The sequence below is a fragment of the Neovison vison genome, chromosome 12 (genome assembly GCF_020171115.1).
Source record: "Neovison vison isolate M4711 chromosome 12, ASM_NN_V1, whole genome shotgun sequence".
Lineage (NCBI taxonomy): Eukaryota > Metazoa > Chordata > Mammalia > Carnivora > Mustelidae > Neogale > Neogale vison.
The window spans coordinates 70,107,476-70,123,790 of record NC_058102.1 but is presented as its reverse complement, the minus strand read 5'-3'; positions in this window follow the sequence as shown (position 1 = coordinate 70,123,790).

Genomic DNA, 16,315 nt, shown 5'->3' with positions numbered 1-16,315 from the left:
AAAATAATGGATGCTATACCAAGAGTGAACAAAAATATAGTCCTAGGGAAACACTATATTCAATACAATAGCTTAAAAAATGTCATCTTTATAAACCATTAAATCAAGTTTCTACATGGTAAAAAAAAAAATAATAATAAATGCCTCGTCAGTTCTTCTATAATAAGCAGTGATCATATACTTCAAAGGAAATCCTATCTTTTACTTAACTATGGAATAGTACTCCATGAGAGGAAATTCTTGATTCCAGCTGATGATTAGCATATGCCTTGAAAAATAAGGGAAAAGGCTCTTACAGATTCTTAAATATTAACTGATTTTAATATCTTACTTGGGCTTTTTAAGGCCTCTCAAACTCAGCTAATATCCTGTAACATGAAATTCTCTAATATTGACAAAGCAAATAAGCAAATGTCCTGCACATTTTAAGTTGAGAGCTTAAGTATTTATTTACTCTTTCCTTTCCATCTCTTAGGCATTTACATTACTTTCTTTCTACTGGGGTAGTTTCACAGGCCAATCGGTCCCAGAACCTACGATTTGCACTGTGGATCAGAGACCAGTGTCAAGGTTAATGTCACAGGAGAGCCTGACAGGAAGTATGAGAGAACAATGAATGGCATGTTGATAAAACTTTCAAAAAACCACTATCTTACATTCACCAGTTGCTGCCTCATCCAGATAAACAGCATCTTTATGTCTTTTTGCCAAGTACACAAATAATTTTTGTTCTTTTAGGCTAAAATACCCACTTTTAAATAAAATTTTCCATTTAGTTCACTTTGGAAACTGAGAATACAAATGATTAAATGAAACCATATAGAAACTCACATTTAGAGAAATAACAACTTTTTATAAATGGCTCCTTTAATACAACCAAATATCCTTTGGGTATACAATAGTTACTTATTATAAAGAGTATTACAAATTAACCACAAGAGAGAGGAAAATACACTATTACGGATTTAGCCAATAAGCTGAGCTAGAGCTAACCCAAATATTAGACAAACTCAAGCAAGATAAATCAATTTAGAACCCACTTAAAGCAAAAAATTTTAAAACAAAAAGAAAATAATTAAATATAGAATGATATGTCCATTTTTGGAATATACTGAAGTCATTTACTGTGAGTTACATAAAAAACATTTAAAGAAAGTCTTATTGCTAATGAAGGATATTTCCACAAAGCTACTGATGTAACCATGGTAAAAGAGCAAATTTAAAATAATTCATTCTTTAAAAAAATTTCCAAGTAATATTTAAAGCAGACACTAAGGACTCTGTTCTTCCTTAACATCTACCCTGACTAAGGGGGTCTGGGGTTTCCATTTCAACTATTTGACTCTTATAGGTATAAAAATAACCTTTACATCTAGAAAAAAATATATTTGGTAATGATCTTCTAGAGCAAGGTTCTAAAAATATTATCACATCTGTCTTCCAATAGAGTACTGTAGTGGAGGCTAAGAAACATATTACAACCAGATCTACTATTTAGTATATACCCAAAAAAGAAAAATGCCAAAAGGGGAAAGCTTAAAAAAATACAGAGTTTTTTATTCTTTATATTTTTAAGAGAGAGGAAAATAAAATTGACTATTACACAAATAGGTCTATGTATTAACTGAAAGTAAAGTAGTGTCTTCATTACTTTATGAGATAACTCACAGTATTTAAGATATAGACTATTCAAAATACCTACAGCAATGTAGAACATTCAAAATTCTGAGAATACCTCATATCACATATAAAATTCTTAGAATACCTCACATCACATATAAAAAGTAACTTAAAATGGGTCAAAAACTAACATGTAAGAGCTAAAAGTATAAAATTCTTAGAAGGAAACCTAGGCACAAATCTTCATTACATTCACTTAGGCAATAGTTTCTTAAATATGACCAAAAAAGGAAAAAACACAAGCAATAAAAGAAAACAATTAGATAAATAAAATTTCACTAAAATGTAAAACTTTTGTGCTTCAGAGGACACCACTAACGAAGTAAGAAGGCATCCCACAGAATGGGAGAAAATATTTACAAATCCTATATCTGATAAGTAACTAGTATACAGAATACACAAAATATTCTTACAACTCAACAATAAAAAGACAAATAACCCAATTTAAAAATTGGCAATGAATTTAAATGGACCTTTCTCCAAAGATATAGAAATGGCCAATGAAAAGATGTTCAACATCATTAGTCAGTAGTGAAATGTAAATTAAAACATTTATGAGATACCATTTCACACTCACCAGAATGGTAAGATGGACAATAATGATGTTGGAAAGCATTTAGAGAAACCGGAACTCTCATACATTGCTCACTCATGGAAATGTAAAATTGTGCAGTAATTTCAGAAAAGTTTGGCAGTTTCTCAAAAATTAAACATGGAATTACCATACAACTCAGCAATTCCACTCCTAAAAGAAATGAAAACTGATCACCACACAGAAACTTGTACATGAAAGTTTATAGCAACATCATTCAAAATAAAAAAGTAGGAGCAATCCAAAGGTCTATCAATAGATAAATGTGCAAACAAAATGTAGTATATCCATATAATGGAATATTTTTTCAGCCATAAAAAGGAACGAAGTACTTATACACGCTCCAACATGGAAGAACCCTGAAAACATTGTGATAAATGAAAGGATCTGGGCATAAAAGGTCAGATACTGTATGATTTCATTTATCTGAAAAGCCCAACATAGGCAAATCCATTAAGATGGAAAGTGGATTGGTAGTTTCTAGAGGAAAATGGAGAATGACTACTAATGGGTATGGGGTTTACTTTTGGGGTGATGAATGTTACATAATTAGATAGTGGTGATGGTTGAACAACTCTGTGAATATATTAAGAACCACTGAATTGCACACTTTTTTAAAAAGAGAAATTTTACAGTATTGTTATATTTTAATTTAAAAAAAGGCTCAGAGATTGATGACACTTCCTTAAATGAGAAAAACTGGAAAAGAAATAACTTGATTAAATGTGGTTTGATCAGGGATGCCTGGGTGTCTCAGTGGGTTAAAGCCTTTGCCTTCAGCTCAGGTCATGATCCCAAGGTCCTGGGATCAACCCCCACACCAGGCTCTCTGCTCAGCAGGGAGCCTGCTTTCCCCCCACCTCTCTGCCTGTCTCTCTGCTTACTTGTGATCTCTGTCTGTCAAATAAATAAGTAAAATCTTAAAAAAAAAAATCTGGTTTGATCAGCTAGATATTGCTTAAATCCTACTCCATTCTTCACACTATCGATGGTCCCCACTTCATTTTTTTTTCCTTTTAGCTATTATTTATTTATTTATTTATTTATGAGAGAGAGAGGGAGAAAGAGTATGTGTGTGAGCAGGTAGGGGCAGAGAGGAATAGAGAGGGAGAAAGAATCTGAAGCAGACTCCATACTAAGTGGGGAGCTGAGTGCAGGGCTCCATTTTATAACTCCAAAATCATGACCTGAGCTGACACCAAGAGTCAGATGCTTAACTGACTGAGCTACCCAGGTACGCCCTCAACTCCATTTTTCAAGGCATTGGCATCTTACTCTTGATAAACCATACGGTAGGAGAATGTCCAGGATGGGGAGATGTCTGTTTCTTCCTGTTAGTAATATTTAGGTAACTGCAATAATGTATAATTTTGATAATTTAATATTTTGTCAGTTCAAAAAGCTGTGTCAAAATAGTTTCTTCAAAAATGTCATGTACTGAGACTTCTTATGCAAGTCATGAGACCAGATCTACTCTCCCATCATGAGCAACTATGGACAAATCTCTGAAAAAACAGTTTTCAAACACTGGATAATAGGCAGGGCAGGACTGTGATCATTGAGAGAAGGGAAACAAATGAGATGAGCCCAGAGACTGCCTTGGCTTTCTGGCTAAAGATACTTTCTGGACAATGATGTAGGCAGGGAAGGCAAGTCCAAACAGAGCACAGTGGTCTTGCTGAGCTAAGAAGACAGACACTGGAGTTTGAGGAGGATGAGGCAAGTGGTATTTGTGAATTAGAGAATCAGATAGTAAAAGAGAGTACTGAGAAATAGTTCCAGAACTCTTTCGGGGGATGTGAGTCTCCTTGAGTCTGTTGCCGAATATAAGCTATGGATGTTTAGGGTGAAACTCCATAAGGCTGGGAAAACAAAAATAAACAGACAAAAGCAATTCTCAGTACTCAAATGGAGTTGAAACCAGGACTTTCAGATGTAGGAGTATTCTAGCCCTAGAGAAGAGGCAACTCTAAAAACAGAGAAACATGAAATCTTGAAAGGATCAAGCTCACCAGGAAGAACTTTACTGCCTTATAGAACACAGTCTAACACTCTTTAACGGAAGAAAAGAATCCAGAAATGCAACAATATAGAATTCAAAATAGTACCTAAAAGACAAGTACTCAACACATAAAGCAACAGGAAAATGTCACCCACAACCAGAAGAAAAATAGTCAATAGAAACATACCCAGAACTGGCCAACATGATGAAATAAGCAGACGAGGATGTTCAAAAAGCTATTATAAATATAGTAAAATACTTAAGGAAAAGATAAAGATAACATAGCAATGGATGATATTAAAAGAAGGAAATAAAACATCTAGAGATGAAAAAGACAATACCTGAAATGAAAAATTTGCTGTCAAAAACTTAACAGCAGATTAGGAACTACAGAGTAAGAAGTCAGTGAGCCAGAAGACAAATCACCAGAGCTTCAAAATGAAACATGAAAAGGAGGAAAAAAGCCTGAAAAAAATTTAACAGAGCCTCAGTGACTTGTAGGATGATATTAAGTGGTCTAACTTATGTGCAATTAGCATCTCAGAAGTGCGTGTGTGTTGGGTGGAAGGGACAGAAAAATATTTGAATATAGGATAGCCAGATTTTTCAAAATTGGTGAAAACTATTAACTTACAGTTTTGGGAAATATAACAAGTCCCAGATACTGTAAACACAAAGAAAGCACACCAAGGTGCATCACAATCAAATTGCTGAAATCCAGGGAAAAAAGGAAAATCTTAAAAGCAGCTAGAGAAAGAGAAACACTATTTGTGTATTCTGACATAAAGAGAGTCTGAATAAAGGAATAAAGATGAAGACTGACCATGAATTTCTTGGCAGAACTTCGCAAGTCAGAAGATAATGAAACAACATCTTTGGAGTGTTCAAAGGAAAACAGCAACCCAAAAGACTTCCCTCCCAGCATTCTAAATCCAAGGAAAATATTCTTCAAAAAATGAAGGCAAAATAAAAATGTTTTCAGCAAAGGAAAACCTGAGAGCTTTTGTCAGAAATGTACAACAAAGAAATGTTAAAGATAGTTCTTTAAGTGGAAGGAAAATAACACTATATGGTAACAGATCTACACAAAGGAATGAAGAATGCTGAAAGTAATAAATATGTGGGTAAATGCCAAAATAATAATCTTGGACTTATACTGTTCTATATCTCAGGTGTGGTGAAGATTACGTGAGAGTAAACATTTGGTAAAACTCATCAAACTATAAAGTAGGTGCTGAAGTGGGAGCATTACACGAAACATAAATGCTTTTCAAGTGTTCTAGTATCCTTACTCCTTGGATATGTGATAATCATTGAAATTGGTCTCTTTCAGTGCAGTCCCCTTGTACCAAATTCTTCTTAGGGAAACTCTAGGTCAATAACTGGAGTTTGTTTGTTTTGGTTTTTTTCCTCCTATATTTAGTCGAAAAGCACCTCTGGAGGGGAAAAAAGGAAATTGGCATGCAGATCTGAGCCACTAGAAATTTATTCTTCTTAGCTTCAACTGGTTCCTCAGTGTCATGTATGAACCCTACATATTCTTATTTATGGTCTCTTTATTTCAAATACCAGTCCCTTTCAAATGGGGGAGGGGCTGAGGTTTCTTTTGCTTTCAGCAGAAAAACCATGCCTCTTATTTATAAAATGGAAATAGCCTGGCATAGTTGTCCCAATTGTCCCCCTACACGTGTATAAATATACTGACATTCACACATCTTGATCTCTTTTCTCTAGTCTCAGAGGATGGGGGGCTCCTATTGTTCAAGGCCCACCCCTCCATCTGTCCCCTGATCCTGGGGATGTAACTCCTCTGGGACTTTACTCCATTAATTCTCTCACTCCCTCATGTTTAGCCTCCCCCATAATTGGCTCCTACATTCAGCCTATAAATATCTCAAATACCTCCCATCCTAAAAATGGAATAAACAAAAAAATCTCCTCTTTCAATAGACTGACATATTCCTCTCTTCCAAATCTCTCTCAATTGAAAATAATTCACATTTGCTCTTCCCCCATTCTCCTTAATCACTGGATCATCTGACCCACAACTTTACAGAACTCTTATCATAAATAACTCCCCATCTGCCAATTTTGGTGGGTATTTTTCATCCTTAGGGAATCTTCCTGCTGTAGTTGATACAGTTGCTCACTTTCCGCATCCCCCTTGATAAGTGAAGCAATGGAACAAGTGTGCCCATGAGGGGCATGTCAGCTGAGAAGAGAAGAAACCCAGAGGTAGAAATTTGGGGAATGTGAACAACTAAGAAAGAAAGATTATATGGTTGAAGAAATAATGCCTGAGATATAAAGGGAATGGTCAGAAGACAGAGAGAATTCTCAAGAAGGAAAGGTATTACATCAGAGTAATAGCTTATTCAACATTCATTCTGTGATCATTACTGGGCTTCTACTTCCTACGCTCTTTTAAATGGGCTATCACAAAGTTTTATTCAATAGTGACAGTAAGCACTGCAGCAGGTTTATTTACCTTCTATGCTCCAAACATCCCAGGCACATAGACATTCTCAGTCAACCAAGCTCTTATTGCTTTGGGCTTCTAACTTCTAAAAATTATGGTTTTATCCCAGTCTCTTTTTAAAAAAAATGCATACAGAATATAATTACATTATACATGGATTTGTTCTCTGGAAATGTAACCTCAAAATTATTATGAAACATGGGGTGCCTGGGTGGCTCAGTCACTATGTGTTTGACTCTTGACCTCAGCTCAGGCCTGATCTCAGGGTTATGAGTTCAAGCCCCACACTGGGCTCTTAAAAAAAACTGTGAAATATTATTACTTCTATGAAAAAATGTATATATACCTAGGGTAAGAGACTTCAAAACTGGGTACTTTGTATTTTTACATTTCAATTTTCTTATATTTTTTTCAAAGATTTTATTTATTTGTCAGAGAGAGAGATAGAGGGAGTGCACAAGCAGGGGGAGCAGCATGCAGAGGGAGAAGTAGGCTCCCCACTGAGCAGGGAGCCCAAGGTGGGACTCAACCCCAGGTTCTTGAGATCATGATCTAAGCCAAAGGCAGACGCTTAACCACCTAAGCCATCCAGGCATCACAATTTCCTTACTTTTTTCCTGAAAGATTTGATCCCAGCCTTAGAAATGGAAACAAAACATTTGGGGAAGAGAAAGAAGTAGTATTGATGAATTCCTTTTATGTAATATTCTAGTCCTCTATAGTCAGAAAATAACTAAGAGTGCTGTTCTTTTGGCATTTGGAGTAAAACTGGTTCTTAACATTTTCTTTTGAGTGAACTTATATCTCAGACACCAAAGAACAAATGAGAAGTGTAAAAACAGCACTGACTGTACCAACTCCCACTACAGTTTTCTGTCTTTAAACACTTTTTTAAAGTTCAATATAAATTGCTTGACAATGGCATTCACAGCTGTGGTAAGGGGATGGGAAGTGGATTTCTGTTGCCAAGTTTCCTTTGAGTGGTGCCTGCAGCGGTCCTTTCTAACTCTGTGGTTACACCCAACGCAGCATAGATAGTCCCCAGGAACTGCAAATTCTTTCCTTTCTGCAAATTTACAGTGGCAGCCAAGAAAAACAGAAATCACTGTGACTTGATGGGAAGAAGGAGACAATTGCCAACTGGAAGGTGGCAGTGGAAAGATAGACTTTTTCAAAAGAAATAGATCTAACTTGTCAGGAAGGCGTGCACCTGTATGAAAATTCATGAAATGAAGTGGAGGACTATGGTGGAGACCATTTGGCCACTGATGAGAAAAGGAGAGAAACAGAATTGATACTGTTGTGGGAGTAAGCTTTATGCTAAATGGCCAAAGACAGGAGATGTGTGGTGTCTTCTGAATTCAGCCAATAATGCTGGCAAAGACACAGCATCCAGAAGTGATGGAGGGAGGGGTAGGGCTTTATGGAGACAGCTGTTGAAAGTTCCATTTTGCTAAAAGCATGTATCTGATGAATTCTTGACTTGCTCTATTCATAGTTTCATCTTTCAGATGGTTGAGGAAGCAATAAGAACTGGAATTCAATTTAATTATGAATTTCAGGGAAGGACTAGATGGGGACGTGTCAGTGATAGGAAACTGGAAGATGAATATCCCGATATTTTGAAGATTTGTAAGAGTGAGGGGTGGGAATTCTGGGAAGAGGTAGAAATATACCCTGGCCTTCAGGAAAACAGATTTCAAAGAAACCAGACAGAAATAGTTCACATTTTTTAAAGGAACATAGTTCAGGAGGGAAGGGCCATTTTATAAAGAGGGAGGGGGGAGAAAGCTTAACTATGCAGTTATTACTTCCAATATCTTTTTTTTTTTAAGTTGAGTGTTAAAGAAACAAAAATTATTCATTTATTGGAGAGTGATCCCCCCAATCACTGGAAATATTAAATTCTCCACAATTGCCTCTGAGTAACAGAACAAAGGACATTTCCTACATTAGATGGGAATTTGGACTAGATCAGTTTTTAAACCTTTTTAAAATGTGTGTACCTTGATTTCTTTGGCAATCTGGAAAGCCTAATTGGATTCCCTCTCCTAAAAATGACTTGAAGGGTAAAAGATTACAAACCTAACTCCAAGGGTATCAAAAGGCAGTTATCAAAATTTAAAAAACAAGTTTGTGATAAAATGTGTGTCTTCATTAATGCATTAAATAATGAGATCTAACAGCAGGTCTAATAACTATGGTAATTTTGAATATGAATGGGTGTAAATGATATTTCAGGATACCTGCAACAAATCTGATGTGATGTGAAAACATCTCAACCACAAGTGTTTTTGAGGCTTGTTAATTTGAGGAAGTGCTACGGTACAGCTAGACATTTGCGTAATTTTTTTCCCATTCAAATTCATAGATCCCTTGAATTCTATCCAGAAAATGACTAAATTCTACCCTAGGAACCATGAGATTCTATGGAAGTGAGGACATAGGAGTTTCACCAGACCTCCATTTCCTAGAAATCAAAGCCCAAACATCTTAGAACTGCATAATAGGCATACAATGTGGCATTGGAGGGCTAGGATTGGTGACAAGTTTTCCTGGATTTGAATCCAGTTTGCCTGGATTCAAATTCCAATTCAACCAACATTGTGATCTAGAGCAAATTACTTAAAAACCCAGTGCATCAATTCCCATATCTGTAAAATGAGGTAATAGTATACATATCATTGGGTTTTCTGAAATTTCAAAGAAATAATTGTTGTATATAATAATTAGCTATTACTAATGCCTAGATAATCTCATTTCTCACTTTATCATTCTCTGTCTCCAAACTGTGCTCAGCCAAGACTACCTCACTGTAATTTCACAAGCATACCAATATTGTTTTACCCTTCCATGCCCTTCCTCATTCCACTCCTGTCTGAAGAATCTATCCTAAATATTTTGTAACACTTGCCCTTTCTTGTTCCTGACTTTGTGCTTTAGAATCTACCAAGACAACACGGCAGTATTTCTATGAAGCCATCTTACCTCTTTCCAAGCAAATTAAAGAATTCCTTCCTTGAACCCTGTAACACTTCTTCCAATCAGCAAATTCCAACATATATTGATCCTGGCTAACAACTCCCAAGTTTATATGTACAACTCTGACTACTCTCCTGGGTATTAGAATCATATCTATATTGGCATCTTTGTTGGATGTCTAAAGGTATGTCAAGCAAAACTCTGGATTCTCCTCAACTCAATCCACCACCCAAGAAAACCCAAAAGACCACCACCAACAAAAAACCCCCAACAACCAGAAAACAAAAACCTCCAACTCTTGCCCCCACTCATCTCCATCTCAGTCATGATATAACCTAACTGCCCAAACTAAAAACTATGAGTCACCTTTCATTTCCCTTCTCATCATCCTCATCCACATTCTTCCTAAAACCTAGTAGCTTTACCACCAAAAATTCTTCTGCATCTGTCCTGAATATTTAATCATCTTCATGTACACCACTAACATCTCACTCACCATCACCTTTCTTCTGGACTATTAAATTGTTCTTTTTTAATTTGTCCTGTTACCATTTCTACTCATAATCGTGGGTCCTACAATCCATTCTCTATGATGATCTTTTAAAATTATAAATCAGATCATGCTACTCCCCTTTTCTAATCCTCAGAATTTAATACAAACTCCTTCTATTGCCCACAGAATTTTACAAATGCTCACCTCAGCTATAGTCTCATCCCCAAATTTCATACTCTGTCCTTTGCTCACTATGGTCCAGCCACATTCTTCCTGTTTTCTTAGTTTATGTATCTGCATTGTTCCCTTTTTCTAGAATGTTCTTCTCCCAGATATTTGTATGTCTAACTTTTTTATCATCTAGGTCTGAACTTCAAAATTATAGGCCCAGAGAAGTTTTCCCTCATCATTCTACTTAATGTTCATCTTTACTGCTCTATCCTACTTTCTTGATGCCACTTACCATTATCTGAAATAATCTTATTTATCTTCTTGTTTATCATCGGTTCCCTTGTCTAGACTTTAAACTGAATCAAACCAGTGTCTTATTAAATACTATATTCCCAGGGCCTGGAACACTACCTTACATACAGTAGATACTCGGGGCATATTGTTTGAGTAACCGATTGAATGAATGAATGGCTGAATTTTGTGACAGTGTAGTTGTTCTGAGAACTAAATGAGATGACGCATGTAAATTGCTTGCCGTGCTGTCTTCCACACAGCAAATATTCAAAAATACCAGTAACACAGAAAAAAAATATATAGCTGTTATTTTCATAAGTAGATTTTTTTTGATCAAGGAACTCCACAGAAACTGTGACAACTTAAAGGCAAAAGTTTGAGACAAGGTAACTTTCTGAGTAAGATAAGAGATCATGCTGGAAAGGGAGAGAAAAAAAGTAAAACAGTGGGGACAAGATATGGAGTTCCTGAAACACTGGTCCAGAATTTTACTTTAATTCTAAAGTAAAAAGGTGTCTGAAGCAAGCTGTACAGGGACATCCTAAGACAGCTGGGTTACTGAACATATATTCTGCCAACTACTTAATTTTCCTGACAATCAGTTCTTCATCCCCCATCATTTTTTTTTTAAACAAACACAGTTATTAATCCAACTCTCCAACTACAGCTTCAAAAAAAAAAAAAAAAAAAGACCATGCATTGTTCGCAGAAAGTTCTCTTTGCAGGTGGAATAGGGGTGTGGGAGGATGGAGACCCAGAGGAAGGAGAGGCATTTTTGATGCCATCAAACCTAATATGTTGCTATGTGCTTTTGAAATGTTCTTTCTAGTATGGCCTGCAGCTGGCCTGCTGCTAAGAATGCAGTGGTCAGCATGGTGACTTTTCCCTACCTTTTCCTCAACCACCTTTGAAAATAGCATGGAGCATAAGTCGAAGCTAGTGACCTCCAGTCATGGGGGTCCCCATTCAAGCAATAACCTGGGGGACGTGTGAGAAGGAAATCCATTTTTCTTATGAATTTCCCTGAAGCAGACCACAAATAGCCATGAAGGGGATATGTGGGGTTTTATAGTATGAAGGGAAGAAAAGTTTATTCAGGCATCCATCGTTCCTGTATTTGTTACAGAAATAACTAACATGTATTTTGTAATCTATCAAAACTCAAGACATATTAAAATCCCAGTAACAACAGAAGTAAAAGTGTTGAGAATTAAATCTCTCCCACTGAAAGCCGTCGCATATGCACTCTGCCCACACAGAAAACTGCGCTCAAGGCTGCAGAGGATTGTGTGCAGCTTTAGCAAACATGATGGTCTAGATTAGATGCTCTGGGAACCCTAGAAGTCTGAACTTTATCATAGCACACACATTATAGTGACGCAGCGCTCCAAAAAGTAACTGGTGTGCTAATACAACAGGTTTAAGGAAATGTTGCTCCAAAACTAATATAATGGCTTCAGGGAAATATTGCTCCAAAGCTACAACAAAGTGAGTTGGGTTCTGGAACACTGTGTAGTGAAAAGATCAGTCTTTTGACTCAAGACAGATGAGGGTTCAGAAGCCAGATCCACTAGGTAGCTTTGGAAACAGTGCCTGGCACCTACTCAGGAGGCAGTAAATGTCTGTTGCACAAAAGAACTGCTTTAAACATCAGCAAACCTATCTATGAAATGGAGGTAAGAACTACACCTAGCCTACAAGATTATCATGAGTATTAAAGGTAGCATAGACCTGTACCCCTGGGGCTAATAATACATGATATGTTAATAAAAAATTAAAAATTAAAAAAAAAGAAATAGCAGTTTACAGTCCAAAAAAAAAAAAAGGTACTATAGATAAACTATCTAGCCCTGTATATTGTGACTATTTTAATTTTCCTTTACCTTCCTAGCAATTCTCTCCCTGTGATACAACCTTCTACTACTATCATCTGTGTCCCTTAGGGTTGCCAGGCCCTGCTATTTGAATTCTTTCATCTTATCTTTTCTTAAGGATTTTCTTAGGATAGAAAAGTAGAAGAATGTGACAGATATGTAATACTCAGCCTTCAGGTTTCACTGAGACTTTGCTTGACTTCACTGGTATGTTTTTGAAGTATTTCCTATTTTCATATGTGGACCTATTTTAACTAGGTAAACAATAACTTAACTCTTAAATACATATAGCTAGATATACATGAAATTATTATTGTATGTCTCCTATAGCTTGCAAATTTCTCCCAAATACCATCTCATTCAATGCTGCTCTTGGGTCTTTGTAAAGAAAAACAAACAAACAAACAACAACAACAACTCTAGGGTAAAGAGAAATTTAGAGAAGCCAAGTATCTGGGTGTAAATTCAGATGCGATGGTGACCGGGTTGTACCATCTGACACAACTTCAAGCCCCAGTATAGATTCAGTGAATCTGGCCAGTTTCGCTGGCGTCTCTCCCAACTCCATCCTTCCAAAAATTGGGAGCTTAGACAAGAAGGAGGTCAGAAGTTCAGTTCAACTCAATTTATTAAATACATATTGAAAACCTACCGGGGGACAAAGACTGCAGATACAAAAGTAAATGAGGTTCAGTATCCAAGAAACTTCACTTGCAGTGGGTAAGATAGAGACATAAACAGGCTGTTTCATTGTAACAAAATAAATGTTACAAGATAGGTGTTGACTGAGTTCTTTGGGAGCCCCCGAGGAAGGTGTTTGCCCAGACTTTACAGAGCAAGAGGCATGGGCAGGAAGAAGTTAGTTCTGAAGACTCTGCAGATGGAAAGGCACAATCCTTCTTAGCAGGGTCAGGAATAAGAGAGCTTAGGCGAGGGAAGGAATATACGCATTTTGGGTACTCAGGAAAAGGAATCCAGAGTGGATGGAGCTGGACTGAGGCTTTTGGACAAACATGCTCTGAATGCTCCTCTCTTTGAGAACCACTGCACTAATTTACCATGTTACACCCCTAACTTGGCTCCAGGCTTCAATCTGAACTCACTTCAGACAGCCCATACATTGCCCGCAGTATCATCTCCTTAAAATGACTTTTGGTTGTGTCTCCTGCCTCGAAGATAATGGCAATGGATGTCTATTGTCTAAAGTTCAAGCTCCAGGATCTGGTTCTTTTCCTCTCTTCCAGCTCCATCTACAACCACTTGTCATTTCTATTACATGGTTCAGTGTTTGCAACATACCATTAGTCTCAATTCTTGGCCCTCATGCATGCTGCTTGCCATCAGCTCTAATGTTTTCCCATCCTTCTCTACCTGCACTCTACTATAGACTTAGCCAAGACCATGCTTCGTCTAAGAAGCCTTCGATGACAATGCTCCTCAGCCTTGTTCCCCTTCCCCTACCCCGCCACTGCAGTTTCCAATCTTGTTTAAGTCTCTTCTCTTCTCTGTGCCCATACTGTCATCTCCCATTATGTTTTCTATTGCCCCCACCAAGGATGTAAAATGCCTGAGTAGCAGAGCTTTGCCTCTGTCTTGTTTATGTCACCAGGTGTGCTCCAGTGACCAGCGGGGCTGCATATCCTCAGTTTGTCCCCACACCACCACTTTCCACCCCCTCCTAGCTTCGTGCCTGCCAAAGCCCAAAGGTTTTCTTGTATTTGGCTGCAAGTCATGTAGACCTATGGGAGTTCCCTGCTGGGGCTGGAAGTTAAAAGACAGTAAGATCTGAAAATAAACCAGGTTGCTGTGAATTGGTTTTGTACCTCTCGCTGAGACCATGGTTCCTTTCAGGAGGTCCTCTCCATATAGCTTTCCTTTCTCAGTGGTAGTAGTCCCTTTGGACTGTTGCCTCTTCTGGGCAGGGAGTGGTAATGTTGCCCCACAGTCACCAAGACCTAGAGTTCTGCACTCTACCTTGTGAGTATCCTTACCTCAGCCCACACCTTTGCAAATTTCCTCTTTATTAAACTCAAGGAAAATCACTTCATTTAAATGTGTATCTTATCAGCACAGAGAAGTAACTTAATCACCACTTTGGAAGGAAAGGTGAAAAGAACAGAGGAAGGAAGTAAAGAGGGAATGAAAGTAGGGAAAGAGTAAACAATAGCATCCCTAAACAATAGCATCCAGCTCTTTCCTGAGCTGGATTCCCTGAGCACTTCTTTTCTTTTTTTAAAAGATTTTATTTATTTATTTGACAGACAGAGACCACAAGTGGGCAGAGAGGCAGGCAGAGACAGAGAGAGGGGGAAGCAGGCTCTCCGCTAAGCAGAGAGCCCAACACGGGGCTCGATCCCAGGACCCCGGGACCACAACCTGAGCCGAAGGCAGAGGCTTTAACCCACTGAGCCACCCAGACACCCCCCCTGAGCACTTCTTAACATTTGTGATCATTTACTGTGGCTACCAGGTACTGTCACTGCTCTTTACGGTTTCCGGAAGAATGATCTGTGAAAATTGCACTGGGAGGACACTGCCAGCTCTGACCTCCTGGAAGGATGGAAAGAGGAGAAGAGGGTGCACTTTGCACCCTCTGGCCTGAGTACAAATATATAACTCTGGCGTCACCACAGAGCAGCCCCTGTGGGAAAGGAAGGCCCACGAGGGAGCATCTGAGAAAAGGCAGAGCCTGATCCGGAGGGTGAAGGAGAAAAGAGGGTTTACACAACAGAAGAAAGGATGCATGGACCTAAAAGACTCCAGCACTAGGGGAAGCTGGTAAAGAATTAATTGACCACAGACCGAAATGAATTAACATGAAATAGTTGCCATTGTTCCTGCTCAACTTTTCTGAAAATGATGTTTCTGAGATGGCCGAGTGTGAAGAATTCGATTTGCAACTCCAAAGTCTCTGACTCTCTGAAAGGCCAAGGGTCCCTCAGTTCGAAGGCCAGCCTGGCAGGAGACTGCCCTGGAATAGTGGTGCTGGTGTTCCAGGGTCTCAGGCCTCAGGCAATGGGAGAAGGAGCTTGGGTGAAGTCTTGTCATTCCCTTCACCCCAAGGCTGTCATGCAACCACTTCAACACCATTTCCTTCCATTTCAAAAGCCAAGAGTGAATAAGTTTGCAACTCAATATAGCATTCCCCCAAATCTCTTTATTTATGACTTTTGTACATAAAAAGGCAACTGATAGTGCTTAAATAGGAATATCAAAGCATACTGCCATATTTGGTTCACCACAACTGAACGATTTATTATTGCCTACTTCAAATCACCATTCCCAAAATTACTACAAAGGTGAATTTTTAACACAAAACTGATTTTGCTAAACTTCATGTCCTTTGAACCCTAACCATCTCAGCTGGAGCATGCCTGGAATACATGCACAGACAATATAAAAAGGCCTGAAGCCCGGGATCCAAGTGGCATTTGGAATTCCAGCCCGCTGAGAAATGTTTACACCTACTTCCCTTGACTAGAAAGCAGCTGAAGGGAGCTTACTCTGAGCAGTAATTGCATGTTTTGTAAAAGCTATCAAAAGTTGCACACAGATGCATTTTACAAAGGCCTAGAGGGGTGTACACTTCTCGGCAGGTGTGTAAGCCTGTGGCTCTAACAAACCAGAGACAAGAGCCACAGAGGTGGCTCAGGTGGTCTTGAACATGTCTCTATTAGATGAGTTTAAACATTCCCTCCACATCTGTATGGCTTGGCAGCAAGCTGCAAATGTGTTTCTGCCATGTGAG